The sequence below is a fragment of the Lissotriton helveticus genome, chromosome 1_1 (assembly GCF_964261635.1).
Source record: "Lissotriton helveticus chromosome 1_1, aLisHel1.1, whole genome shotgun sequence".
In the NCBI taxonomy this organism is placed as follows: Eukaryota; Metazoa; Chordata; class Amphibia; order Caudata; family Salamandridae; genus Lissotriton; species Lissotriton helveticus.
This window is the reverse complement of record NC_136057.1, coordinates 941889647-941905171: the sequence shown is the minus strand read 5'-3', so window position 1 is coordinate 941905171 and position 15525 is coordinate 941889647. Positions and strand designations below refer to the sequence as shown.

General features: G+C 43.3%; 1 pseudogene; it reads right to left on the bottom strand.

Moving 5' to 3' along the window:
• Positions 1 to 13500: 13500 nt before the first annotated feature.
• LOC144763220 (epithelial-stromal interaction protein 1-like) lies at positions 13501 to 14712 on the bottom strand (annotated as a pseudogene).
• Positions 14713 to 15525: the final 813 nt, after the last annotated feature.

Below are 15525 nucleotides of genomic sequence, written 5' to 3'. Positions count from 1 at the left end.
ACTGGAATGGCAATTGTTATGTTCTTACATTGGTTTTGAGGCTAAAGACATGTATGTAGGTCCTCCGTGACATTTAACCCGTTTGGCTGCATGCTATCCAATTCTAGGATATACCGGGTTTCGAGTAGATGAAGCCTCGCCTCTCGATCTCCACCTCTTTTCATAGGCCATACAGAATTGATAACATAATAAGATAAATGTGATGGATTTGAACTATGCTCAGTTTCGAAATGCCTTGCCACAGGGTAGGCTTAGTCCTTGGTGTTGATTGCCCTAATGTGCTGAAGTACACGCTTGTGGGCCGGTAAACGGGTACCCCCACATACCTAAGCCCACACGTGCACTCCAGCACATAGACCGCATAGTCCGTCTTACAAGTTAAGCACTTGGTAATTTCACGGGGTTTTTGTGAAAAAGGGCTAACATATTTAGTCTTATTTATCCCATGTCTGCAAGCCTTACATTGGGCACATTTTTTGAAACCTCTACCCAAAGCCTTCCATGTGCTAGACATCTGAGGTTCAAAGGTATTTTTGACCAATGAGTTGGCCATAGATGTGGATTTCCTGAATGTAAGTAAAGGTTTGTCTGATACCCTATGTCCAATCGTTGGACCTCCTTGTATGAGATTCCAATTGCGATAGAGTATTTTTCTAAAGACAGAGTGTTGTCTACTATATGTCATAATCATGCGTGGTTTGATCTCATCCCCTGGGGAGGCTATGTGGACATCAGCTGCGTCCTTCTCAAGGCAGCCTCAATGATGTTACTGGAATATCCCCTTGCTAAGATTCTGCGCTTACTGGCTTCCTGAGCAATCCTACACTCCTCATCACTGCTGCATATCCGCCTGATGCGCAGCATCTCCCCATAAGGGATGCTGCGAATCAGGTGACATGGATGGTGACTTGCAGCGTGAAGGATGGTATTGCCCACTGTCGGCTTCCTGTATAGTTTGGTTTCTATATTGTTGTCCTTGATATATATTTCCATATCCAGAAAGCTAACAGATTCAGCATGTATGAACGAGGTAAACTTCAAATTCAAACCGTTGTTATTGAGCTTACTGACAAACTCTTTAGCAGCATTCTCTGTCCCCCTCCATACAAAAAATAAATCATCAATGTACCTGAGATAGGTGACCACATGTTGCTCCATAACCTCCCGGAGTTCCCCTGCCAGGACCTGTTCCTCCCACAGCCCCATGTGCAAGCACGCGTAACTGGGGGAGAAACAGGCCCCCATGGCGACCCCCCTCACTTGTTGGAATATTTGGTTATTGAACAAAAAGAAATTTAGCTCTAGACACATTTTCGTCATGGCTAACAACATCCTGTTGTGCACCCCACAATGGATAGGACATTTTTCTAGGAAATGTTCAATTGCCTTATGTCCATCCCGATGTCCAATTGAAGTATACAGGGGGGACACATCTAGGGTCATAAGTAATAGATCCGGACCCCACTGCAAATTCTCAATTTTCCAGATAAAGTCAGTAGAGTCTTGCACATATGAACTCAGTCCTTTCACCCAGTCTTGTAAAAAGTAATCGATACATTTGGAAACATTTTCTAGCGAACTGTTAATGGCCGAAATTATGGGGCGGCCTGGTGGATTTTCACAGTCTTTATGGATCTTCGGGATCAGGTAGAAGGAGGGTACTACCGGGTGCTCTTTTTTTAGGAACCAAAATTCATCCTCAGTAATGACCCCCCCACTTCTCCAAGCCTGAAGTTTCACATTTTGATCCCCCCACGCTGTTTTCAAAGTGGGCAAGTTACTTTTTCTGTAACATGAAGTGTCTCCAAGTTGTGCTTCCGCCTCTGCCAAGTATAATTCACGGAGCCAAAGCACCATGTTGCTGCCCTTGTTTGCTTGTCACACCAAGATCTTGTTATCTGAGTCCAACTTTTTTATCAATTGTACATATCCCCAGTTCTGTTTGCTCATCCTTTGACGCTTACTGTTGGTGACTGAATATAACTTTTTCACATCTTTAACCACCAAGGGCCTCATTTATGAGGCCGTGCGTCACTTTTACGCCGCCCGTGCGTCACTTTTTGTGACGCACCAGTGGCGTAAAAAATGCACCTTGTTGGGCTATATTTACAAAGTGACGCATCTAGGTAGATGCGTCACTTTGTAATCCCCTGCGCCACATTATACCTGCACCAGGTATAATGTATGCAAGGGGGGCGTTTTGACGCAAGAAAGGGTCAGGGAAGTGACGCAGTGAAATCTATAAGATTTCACTGCACCACTTCTATGACTCAAATGCGTCAAAATCTTACGCCTGCCTCACAGCAGGCGTAAGACTGACGCAGGCCCTTTCACATGAAAGGACACATTGCTGGAGTTGCGTCACTTTTGTGACACACTCCAGCAATGCACCACTTTTGCGCCTACAGATACGTCAGAATTATTACTGCTGTATCTGTAACTCCATGCGACATGATGCGTCATACTGTAAATATGACGCATCATTGGTGTCGCAAGGAGGGCGCAATGAAAAGTGACGCATCGCTGTTTTCACGCAGCGATGCGTCACTTTTCATAAACGAGGCCCCTAATCGTGATAAACATCTATGTTATCATGTAGCATTATGGGCTGGAAGGTGGACTTAGATTTAAATGGAGTTGGGCTGGCACAGTCACTCCCCCAACCTGTACTTCCTTCAGGTACTTGACTTCCGTCAGTTTCTTTTTGGAGGGACCAAATTTCATCCAAAGCTACCTGGTCCCCCACCGTCAATAGGGAAGGGCTCCTACCTGCTTCACCAGTTCGCTTTCTTTTAGACTAAAGACTGTGAATTTTGCTGAGTTTTAATTTATGCACAAATCTGAAAGTGTCCATACGTGCATCTGCATAATTGAAATTGCAGGGCGGACAATAAGACAAGCCCAATGCCAGCACTGCTTCCTCTTGTTTTGTTAATGCTGAATTGGTTAGGTTAATCACTGAGTTGGAGTCGTCGCTTGTGTTGTATTCCGATTCTGATATCGGTACCATCTCCCTCTTGGGGGTCCCTTGGCTTTGCCTCTTACGCCAACTGCTCCTTTTGCGGCACTGGCCCCGCTTTTAGTTGTGCCTTGTGTTTGCTTGGCCGGCACTGTGCGTGAACGCCACGTATCCCTCCAATCTAAGCAGAGGCAGTCTCCCTCCTCCGCCATTGTGAGTTTGGTAAACCCAAAGCCTGGTCATTATTTATTTCACTTTCCGGGTCACTTTCGGCATTGGAGCTAAGATCGGATGCTGATACCAATATTCTCCGTGCACCATTGGCGTTTTTGCTCTGCGAGTTTTTGACCCTTGCCTTCACTCCATCATAACGACGGGCAAAGGTAAAGATTTGGCCGTTGAGGTAGTCCAGGTGATCTCTCTCAAATTTGAAAGTCTTTCTTTTCTTGATTACCTCCTCCTCTTTTTTCAAGCGGCCCAGCATATCTTCACGCAACTTCTTCAGTTGCTCATTCGTTCCCAACGCAGTGATTTCCTCCTCCAATTTGTCGATTTCATCCTGCAATTTTATACGGTCACTAGCTGCATACTTTATTAGGATCTTCATTAGTATTGCTGACAACTCTAAGTTCGCTTCTGCCCAGTCCTTAAGCATTGCGGGGTCAGGATTTTCGTAGCTGAGAGCTAATGTACTGCGAAGTCCCCGTGGTACTCTGTTAACTTGTAGGTACCGAGTAAGGGACCGATGTTCCCACCACTTGGATTGTTTGGAGCGCATTAGCTTCTCCAGCCTCTTGAACAAATCCCGAGTGGTGGGGCACCCCGTGGTTGCTTGTACTGTCTGTGTAGTGGAACCGGACCCCCCAGCCGGGGAATCCAGAAACATTGTTTCCGCCGCTTCCTCACGTTCGCGCAACTTGTTTGCGGACATTATGGCAAATAACGCTGGAAGCACCAATGGCTCACCCTTGACACAGCTCAATCGGGTAGTGAATCTCCCCCGTTAGAAAGCTTGCACACTTCTTAACGGATACTCCGTTTTCAGTTTGCCTCTGCTTGATCACCGTACTCCCGCGCCAGCCGGCGCAGAATTTCCCAGGTGTCAGTCCAACAGCAAACTTGCTTCAACGTGTCCGGGGGCACTTGCAGCGTACTCCTCGCAGGAGTTAGTAAATCCTCTTCTGGGTGACCAGAGTAGGTTGTGCTTCCTGCCGCGTAGCCCAGTCGCCAAGAAGGGGTTCTGCTCGTACCGTGAAAGCCTCTTCAGTACGACATATGAATGCAATTCGCCAACCGACTCTAGCACTCGCCCCATCCCAGTTCCAAATGACGAAGGAGCAGACCCATAAGTAAGTGCTTAGTCAAGGTGCTTCATTTCATCCAGCAAGCCAGCCGCCATTACGCGTTTGACCTTTCACAAAGCTTGATCACATGGCAAGTTGCTTAGAGCTGGTGCCGGTATTTAATGTGCTAGTGCGCGGGCAATTTCACAGTACAAACAACAACATAGAAGAGATACTGTCAAACAGAGTTGTACATAGGAATTCGAGCATGAATGCAATTTACACATTTGTACAATTTATAAAATATATAAATAATTAAATATTTTAAAATTCATTGTAAATTCATGTATATATACAAAAGATTCTTAAAAAATCATGTATAATAATTATACCAAGTGGGATATCATTAATCATACTATCCCATGGGACTTTAACAAATATTCAGCAATCAATTTGCTTGTCTGGATCATGGTAAAGCCACATATTACCTTGGATAGTAGAAATAAATCACTACTACAGATGTGTACTCCACATTTATCTATCGAATATATATATATATATATATATATATATATAGTAATTTACAAATTGAAAGAATTTCTAAGGTTTTTTAATAGGGAATCCAGGAATGGTAGTCTACCAACATCGATCAGAACGTGAATCCTATTCACCACATTTAAATGATGCGCATTTCGTACCCGCCATGTTTGTGACACTGTGTCCCGCGTAACAACATGTATGTATGTGGTCCGCCAGCTGCTACTGTGGTATGCAACCGGTACGCACTCCCAAGCTTTGCGTTACATCATGTACGTATGGATGGCACCGGCTGCGCGTTCTAAATGCGACAAATGCATGCTGACACGCCTTAAGTTATGTCATAGACGTACGATATCGCGCCGCATACGCCATTCCCTCTCAAACCATATTTAAATAACTTTAAAGTGTATATGAGAGCAAGCGATAATTAAAAATATTTTAAACAGTTATATATTTCTAACTGTAATAAACCTATATTATAGTATATTTATTTTCTCAAAATCACACCAGGTGCGATCTCATTGCGCACTGGCTGCGCGATTGCCATGTGACCATAAAAAAAACATTTCATTTGTTCATAACATTTCCCATTGTAACAGTTCGAAAACACCACCCATTGTAGTCAATATCTGTACTGCATTTCATGAGACACACCTCTTCTGCTAAGGTAAGGTTTTGTTCTAAAATTTTGCAATATACACATATCTTACACTACAAACAACATTCAACCATCATTTTCATCAATATTTATGCTCTGTAAAGAAGCCTTTCACGTGTGATATCCAAACACCTAAAAGTTACATTACCAAAATGTTCTCCAATACCAGAGGTAACATGGTTGCATACGCTGTCCACAGTAGAATGTAATGTAGTACTGCCCAGAGACAGTATCATGCATAGATAATGAACACACGGACACAGATAGATAGTGGAAGTGGGTACGTGCACTCGACTCCTTTTTATTATCAGGGTGAAATATCCAGTGACGTCTGTGCTGGATGAGTGTAAACCAGCCTGCAGGGAATGGTTGCTGTTAGCATCAACTAGAACACTAATCATTGGATCAAACACAGAGATTCAATATTAAAAGAATCGATAATTTGTGCTGCAGTAAGGTAGGGACAGTAGATGTGAAATAATACAGAAATAATTATATCTTAAAAGAACCACAACTTGTGGTATACTGACACACAATCAATAGATCTGAAATATTACACTACACTACATCAGTTCTAGTGCACTCACATAGCCACATCAAAAGCATTCAGCATGTGCACAGCCAGCGATAATGCATACTGTAGACAGGCCGTACTAGGAGTAATATCTGTTGCCATCAACACTGCATCATCTGCAATAGCGACACAATCTGAATTGTGAACACTGCTGTCTGCTTTGTTGGCCACAGAGAGCGGTCAGCAACAACCCACAGCCACATAAGGGGACTTAAGATGCCCAGTGTGTTGTAAGCGAAGCAGCAAAAAAATGTGTGTGGAGCCTGCAATGATATGTATGTATGGTGCCGACAGTACGCACAAGAGCAATGTCTTTTCCTACAGGACTGCCTCATGTGCAATAGCGACTCGATCTTAATTGTGAACACTGCTGTCTGCAGTGTAGACCAGAGTGGGAGGTCAACAAGGGCCCCTGCCTCGTGGCATTGACTGGAGCTCTACAGTTTGCAGTACGTGAAGCAAAAAAACATGTGCAGAGCCTGCAATGATGCGTATGAGTGCTGCAGACAGAGCTCACTGCAGCAATGTTTTTTCCTAAGGACAGCATCATCTACAATACCGATTCAATGTCAAATGTGAACAGTGAAGTCTGTAGTATAGGCCAGAGAGACCATTCAGCAAGGGCCCAGAGCCAATTGGCATTGACTTGAGCTTTACATTTTGCAATACGCGAAGCAAAAAAAAAACGTGTGCAGAGCCTGGAATGATGCATATGAGTGGTGCAGACAGTACGCACTGGAGCAATGTCTTTTCCTATAAGACTACCTCATCTACAATATCAACTCGATCTCAATTGTGAAGACTGCTATCTGCAGTGTAGGCCAGAGAGAGCCGTCAGCAAGGACCCGCAGCCACATGGCATTGACTTGAGCTTTACATTTTGCAATACGCGAAGCAAACAAAACGTGTGCAGCGCCTGCAATGATGTGTATAAGTGGTGCAGACAGCACACTACAGCAATCTCTTCTCTTACAGGACTGCATCATCTGCAATAGCGACTCAATCTGAATTGTGAACACTGCTGTCTGCAGTGTTGGCCACTGAGAGCGATCAGCAACGCCCGCAGCTACATAAGTTGACTTGAGCTGCCCAGTGTGTCGTAAGTGAAACAACAAAAAAGCATGTGTGGAGCCAGCAATGATGCATATGCATGGTGCAGACAGTACGCACTAGAGCAATGTATTGTTCTACAGGACTACCTCATCTACAATAGCGACTCAATCTCAATTGTGAACACTGCTGTCTGCAGTATAGGCCAGAGTGAGCGGTCAGCAAGGGTCCCCGCCTCGTGGCATTGACTTGAGCTCTACAGTTTGCAATACACGAAGCAAAAAAAACATGTGCAGAGCCTGCAATGATGCATATCAGTGGTGCAGACAGTACGCACTGGAGCAATGTCTTTTCCTACAGGACTGCCTCATCTACAATAATGACTCGATCTCAATTGTGAACACTGCTGTCTGCAGTGTAGGCCAGAGCGAGCAGTGAACAAGGGCCCACAGCCACATGGCATTGACTTGAGCTCTACAGTTTGCAATATGTGAAGCTAAAAAAGGCGTGTGTAAAGTCTGCAATGATGCGTATGAGTGGTGCAGACAGAGCACACTGGAGCAATATTTTTTCCTACAGGACTGCATCATCTACAATACTGACAAAATGTCAAATGTGAATACTGAAGTCTGCAGTGCAGGCCAGAGAGAGCGTTCAGCAAGGGCCCACAGCCACGTGGCATTGAATGAGCTCTAAAATTTGCAATACGCAAAGCAAAGAAAATGTGTGCGGAGCCTGCAATGATGCGTATAAGTGGTGCAGCCGGAGCACACTAAAGCAATCTCTTCTCTTACACGACTGCATCATCTACAGTAGCGACTCAATCTGAATTGTGAACACTACACTCTGCATTGTTAATTGAAGGCAGTACTCACACATACAACCATCAATACTTTTTCTCACTCCCTCTTTACAAAATACAACAACATAAATTACATAAAACTCTACAATAAATTAATCAAACCAATTTGAATTGGGATTTTATCTATCCACAGTCTACACTATTCACTGTTCCTTTCAACTTGCAAGATAAATTTGGCCACTTTATACAGTTCTAGCATCGCCCACTATGGTATCAAAAACACTGTTCCACTGTTGGTACCTGTCGGACTACTGTGTTTGTAGTATACAGAGCACTCCACGGTGCTGGGCCTCTGGCTGGGTGCTGTGTGCCTGTGTCGCGGTAGCCAGCATTGATCTCAGGAGCCGTCCGAGCTCGCAGACCTCGGCCCAGGAGCTTCGCCCGCACGTAGTGGGCCCTCTTTCACATACGTCGGTATCAAAAGGTGAACTGTGGAGCATATATGCATCGCAGCAGCAATGACGCTTTCTAGATACCAGCACACTAAAAGCATAATTCACGCAGCCACCTTCGCTCATGGCATCAGCCTCGTGGTGGTGTAAGCTGTACAGACCTGGCAGACACATTCGCCAATCCAGAAGAGAACCACACCCAGAGAAACGTGCCTCTTCTTCAAACCCCTATGCTAGCCTTGCGTACAGCGAGCCAGCCCACTACCCTAAACATTAAGGGGGAGGCACGTACGTGCTACCATTCCCTAATCTTCCTTACTGACTGTACTATCATGGTTCCGTCCACAGTCCACTTCACTCAATAGACCATCATTGTATGTTGACATGTACATGTCTGTGCTCTGCATACTCAACTCTGTCCGGCACATCCCCTCAAGACTTTGCATTATATACTTTTATAATCAATAATTACTTACCACCTTTGCACATACTTTGCTCCCATCTCTCTCCGCATTCTACATGGTGAGGCAGAGGTGTCATGCCATGTTTAGTTTGTGTACATGGCTAGCAAGGTGTCCCACAGTATGTAGTGTTGTTGTGTCTGCTATGTGCACATGTTGTTTGGCATGTTGTATGTAATTATATACGGTAGCGCATTTATTCATGAGCAGTGGTTTCTCCCTTTTACATATCGCTGTCTTAAAGAGCATACAGATGTTTTTCTCACAGGTGAAAAGTGCGACCACAATGACAGTCATTCATTACTATCCAAGAATGTCCAACTACATGGCGCTTCTAAGCTTACAGCCCCCGAACTTGCATCCTTTCTTAAAAGAACGCCAACTCCCACAATCAGACTAACATTCACCCAGCTTTCTAACCGAGGTTAGCTGCTTCTCAATAACATGATCTCCTACGGAATGTGAGCTGGCACACTGCATGTCCTTACTGTTTCAAACACAGTAACTTCCTGTGGCAATGTCTATTCTCAAAAAAAGGAAAAGGGATCCAATGAGGGACAAGGAGAAAAGTACTTGAAACAAACGAGTCCCTAAGATCTAGCCAACAATTATGGCACAAGTAATGAACAAGAGTAATTGCATCCGTTTAGAGCTCAAAAGAACCACAAGTGCCACAGTTAACAGTACAACATCACAAAGATGATATTCAGAAAAACAAAATATAGTCTTCAAAAAACATAATGTATTTAGTGCAATACATTGTACTATACAAGAGTATCATAAAAACAGATTAAAAACATATCATTTTCAGAAACGCATAAAAAAGGAAAAACAGATTGTCGACGCAGCGTTTCGGTTTTTGAGTTTTACACCTTCTTCAGGACCGTTTTTCTCCAGTAAATTAATTTTTCTAAACCAGACACCACAGTGCATTGGAGCTCTCACTTCCAGTTCTGGGGTCGTGGGGTATACTTCATCAATTATAGGAGATCAATATCCTTCTTGTTAAAAACAACCTTATGAATTTTCAACTTGGACAGTGAATGTATGTACACTGGAGCCACCGTTGTTTGTATTTAGTGAAGGGTACAATGTCAATTTTAAGGGCCGCAATTACATGCGTGATTGGATAAGGGCATGTCTCATCATGGTGCAGATATCAGGGGTTGTCCTCCTGCAGTGGTATTTCAATTTACCATCTGATAGAAAGAGTGCGGCCTCCCTGCTCCAAGTATACAGAATCCGGATTCACGCATGTAATATACCTCTACGCCAAGCTACATCAATACTGTAAAAAAATTGAAAAACTTTTTGACTACCTGCCTCTATCTATTATCGGAGCTAGCTACAACATAACATTCATCTACACTTAAGCAATATGATTACAACCATCGTTTGATTGCAAACTTGCCCATTTGACTGGCAAATGGATTTATGCCTTGCAAACATCCCTAATTCGCTCCCGATATCCATTAGTAAATGCATTATCTTGAAAACCATGACCATGATTGTTCTGGCAGTGGAGCAATCGGCGAATGCAATGCAAAAAGGAATAGCAGCGGAATGGGATTTCTGCGCAGCTGCGAAAGATCTCCTGCAATGTGCGACCTTTCACAACATCGCAGATTGCCTCCAAATTCAAATTGCCGCTCCAACATTCGAGGTACATTACTGTCCCTTCGAGGATATGAATTGGATCTCTTCGCTTTTCTCAGACAATGGCAACAATAGCCTCTTGGAACATTACGCATCTCAAGCCGCTGAAGAACTTCTGGACTGGAATCTCCAAGACTTGTAAGAAACTCACGTTATTCTTGAATGGATTTTTTTCCATCATTTTTTACTTTTTCCTTTACATTTTTTATACTACACTTCAATTCTACTACTGTTGTATCACAACTTTCTAAGTATACTCAGACATCTTCATTATTGCCCCTTACATCTCCCCTTTAACCAGGGATCGGTGATGTATGGCCTATTCAAATACACTATTTACTTCGTAAATTAGCCTAAACCTGACACCCATTTGGAAACCATGTCTATTCTTTGTGCACACGCCTCTCTGCCTCCCTTTTATTCACAAAGCCCTTCAACACAAATTTACTCAAAGTCAACCTCTACTTTGAACCTCACCATAATATTGAAAAAAGATGACTTTGTTTAGGAACTTGTTGGCACAGTCAGGTAATCGAAAACTACATTTATTTTCATTATACAATTTATTCATTCATGTCTAAAAGCTATTGTGTAGGTCACCAAGAACTGTAGCATATAATGTGCAGTTCACTGATGCAGGAGCTTCGATTTGACTACAGCAGTAGCGGTTGGAGTTTGTCTCAGCTTGATTCCTTAGCTCTCTACACAAGAATGTTTTTTTGAAACAGCTGAAGACAATAATGTATGTTTTGACTACAAAGGTACCGAATGTGCTTCTCAGAAGCGCAATGTCTGCATTCATCCTCAAAGTTCCAATGTGATTAGAACTAGTACCAATTCTGACACGCACCATATTGAATCTACTATACAACAGATTGCTAACCTACTGTTGATAATTTTCTGTTACAAAAAAGCACTGCCAAGGTACCTAAAAAGTTTGGTGATTACATTTTTACAATTTCTTTTATATTTCTTTCTTTTCTTAAAGCATACATGTGGTAATCGTATCCTACTGTTATTTTCCTTATAGAATGTAGAGTCATTCAGGTGTAATAGCTATTGCTTATGTCACATGCAACTGTAACATGTAATATGCAATTCACCGATGCCGGAGCTTACGTTTGAATACAGCAGAAGTGGTTCAACTTTGCATCAGCTGGATGCCCTAGCTCTTGCACCAGTGGGTCCAATTATAGCATTTAAGTAAAGAGACTTTCCATATATTTTTCAAACTCCATGCCTTTAGTAGACACAGCCACTTTCTTAGACACACCACATTTCACCGTTTTTTGTCTGTGGTATTGCAACATTCTGCATTATATTCTTCATGATTATTTCTTTATTACTGCTTCCTAAAACACTTCATTCGAATCCGCAGACTGGTAGGGGTGAGTAGTACGCTTCCCACTCCCTGTATAGTATAAATGCACACTAACACTACTTACACAGGTATACTACAGCGGCCGGTATCCTACAGCACCCACAGCATATCACTTTACAGCAATAAACTCACGACTTACACTCACACTGGCTAGCCTGGAGTTTGCAGAACAGTGTTTTGTTGATTCTGGTGTAGAGTACGTTTCCACAGTCTAGTCTGCTGGTGATGAGTGGGTGGAGAAAGCATCTTCCTGGAGTCTGGGGGATCCATTTGAAGGTCTTGCGGAGTATGCGGAAGGTGTTGAAGTATGTGGATGACACAACATTGATCTTGTGGTTCAATGTGAGTGAAGAGTAAGTATGGGTCAAAAATCAGTTACGCTCGCGAAATTTGCGGATTTTCGGCAATTTCGCGATCCGCGAATCTCGCGAAATTGCCAAAAATTCACGAATTCGCAAGCGGGCGGATTTTTTTTTATGCCCACCTCACTCATGGGACCCCGGCGCCCTTCGGCACGATGGCAAAGTAACACACACATGGTCACTGGAGACAACTCTTCTGGCACTTTACGCAGCTGTAGTGTAGGAAAAGCACTATACTAAATTGTATCATTCCTAAACATAGGTAATAAAAAAGTAGACTAATATAGATGTATTTTTCAGGAACATTTTAAATATATTTGTCTTTCCTTTATGGGCCATCATTTTAATCATATCACGAGACAGTCTCATTATTTAGAAATGTGCACAAAATACTTTACACACACTAAATTCATTCCTAAAAGGAGACAACTGCTCAAGGGTTGTAGGAAATAATGCATGAATTTGACAACCTGCATGACCCACACATATGCAAAATTAGAGAAACTGAGGCTAGTAAACATTGTTAGAGGCTGACATTAAGCTTCCAATGTGCACAACATCCACAATGTTTTACAATATTCCGGCATGGGGTGTTGGGATGGTAAATATTCCAAGGGATTGTCAAATTTTGTTACACTTAAAAAAGAATTGTAATGTGACATCAAACGTGCTATCTGAACAAAAGAGACTACATAAAGTTTGATAGGCCCAAAACTGAAAAACTTGTTCGTGCCCTGCAAAGTAGATAATTGTGCAAAAATTTCCTTCTTTTAAAAGGTACGGTCGTGTGAAGTTTGTCAGAATCGGCGCTTGTAGGCTGATAATATTAATGCTGTTAATTACGTACATAGAGTGCGCTTGTGTTCTTTAGCACATAGGAAGGTACTACTGTAAACATTACAATCAAATAGAGCAAAGGAGGTAATAACATTTATATTACAATTGTATACATTTTTGTACTATTGTACTCCTACTAGTTGACAAAATGTGATTTTGACTGATGAAAACACAACGGCAAACACTTTTTTACAAATCACTTAATCAAGATACCGATTTCAATTGTTTCCTTTAGAATTAACAAAAACAAGATGACATTTTTATTACCATAAATATATAACATTCTAGCAGAAGTGAAATTATGGAAATTAATCACTTGACAATGAAGATTAAATTTAGTTTAAAAAAACGAAAGGCTGAACAAAGGGGTGATGGCAATGTAATCAGCCCTGGAATTTTTCAGACTCAGCTGACTAAAGTTGTCACAACGCAGTCATCTTTCAGTCACTAAAAGTAAGTGAAACGATCAGATCTGCAAAGCCAGGTTACGAATTACTGCTTGTATCAGGAATTAAAATGGCGGTCTCCAGTTTAGAAACGGCCAGCTCGGTACATGGAACCTGAGGGCATATTATCAAGGGGGTTTATCTCCGCTTTTTTGGCTTTAAAAGCCAAGAAAGCGGAGATAAAATTATCTCCCTATTACCTAGCTGTCGCTAACACCAGTTAGCGACAGCTAGTAGGAGATAGCGACCATCGTGGGCCCCACTTTGCATGTCAGTGATATTTATCACTAATGACATGCAAAGTGGGCGTGCCAAGATGTTAGCGACTGGAAACAGTCTTTAACATCGCTATCTCCTATTACCAACTTTTGGAGATATTCGCGCTAAGCGTGAATATCTCCAAAAGCTAACACCTGCCCTGAGCAGTTCTTAGCCATGTTATCCAATGGGAGGTGGATAACATGGCTAAGAGCATTAGCTCGGTAATGCATGAATATCGCTGACTTTTCAGCGATATTCATGCATTGCGGCCGATTTTTTATCGCATTTGCGATAAACCTTGGTAATACCAAGGTTTATCTGCGATAAAAATCGCCGCAGCTCAGCGGTAAAATTTTGTCTCTAACCAAGCAATAGCAATAATTATCGCTATTGCTTGGTAATATGCCCCCTGGTTGTTGTGCACTTCCCAGTCTGTCCAGAAAAGCATTATGTACCTGATACCGGTCATCTTCAAACGTTTCCCTCCTCTGTTTCTCCTGTTGCCTTCTTTTTTCCTCTAGCTGATTTGCCTTTTCTCTTTGGACTGCCTTTATTTTCTGGATTTCAGGGTCTTCGGCCTCCTTCCGCTTTCTTTTGTATTCTTCTCTCTTCATCTGCTGCTGATATTTAGATTGGCGAAGTTCTAATTGTTGTTGTTCTCTTGCTTCAAACATTTCCACCCAGCCTCCTTTGAGCCAGATTAAAATGACCTAGTCTATGTGCTTCCTTGTACCGCTCCAAGGCCACCATCTCCTTTCTGGCAATTGCCTGAACCTTATTTTGTCGCTCTTCATTGGGATGCCTTATGTGATAACCGCTTGCCCCCTCGGACGGCGCCCATTGCTGGTGGGCGTCGAGTGACTCCTGTTCGCCGGGCACTATACCGCGGTGCCCTGCGGCGGCCCCTTGCTCCGAGTAGCTCCTGACCCCTGGTGATCTCCCCTGCTGCGCTGCCCGGCCGTGCGTTGTCATTGAGCGAATGCCAGACATTTAGATAGCAGCGGCGACTAAGATAGAGAGCGCAGCGCTCGCTCCGGGTGTTTGTGTTCGAAAACACTAAACTCGCTCTCTCCCGTGGTTACTTGCAGGGTTTCAGGCCAAAGCTGGGTACCGTCAAGAGGCAGCGCCTGGCTTTCCAACAGATGCTCTGCGCTCTACTCACTTCTACTAAAATTGCAGAACGAAGGACAAAAGGCAGAACACCAGCTTCCTTGGTGCAGATCAGTTTATTTTTTTTCATTCTTGCTCCTGGGGCCTCCCTGAACGTCATACGCGGGTCTAACCTACCCCTTTTCGCCGGAGGCAGTTTCCACCCTTGCACATATGCAGGATTCGGGTGCAATCCCAACGTATTGTGGACACTATACATTTACCCAACGAGGTAGCACTTACAGATTAGCCACTGTAGACAGTGGGAAACAGCCTTTTTGGGCAAATGCGCAAGTTCGCAAATTTTTTCGCATATTTTTTGGCCCATTTCGGGTGAGATCCACAAAATTCGCCCATACTTAGTGAAGAGTCGAGCATGATGCAGAGGTTGTGAGTGTGGTCCATAGGGGTGGGTGGGTTTCCGAGGGGGGGCACCAGGTGTTGTCTCATGCGGAGGAGGTGAATCCGAGGTTGAGGACTTCTGTTTTCTCCGAGTTGAGCTTCAGGTAGCTGCTGCTCATCCAGGATGAGACATCCTTTATCCGTTCTTGGAATCTGTGCCTGGTGATGTTGAGATCCCTGGAGGGGAGAGAATGAGTTGGGTGTCGTTGGCGCAGAGACTATGTTGAGTCTGTATTTTCTGACAATGGTTGC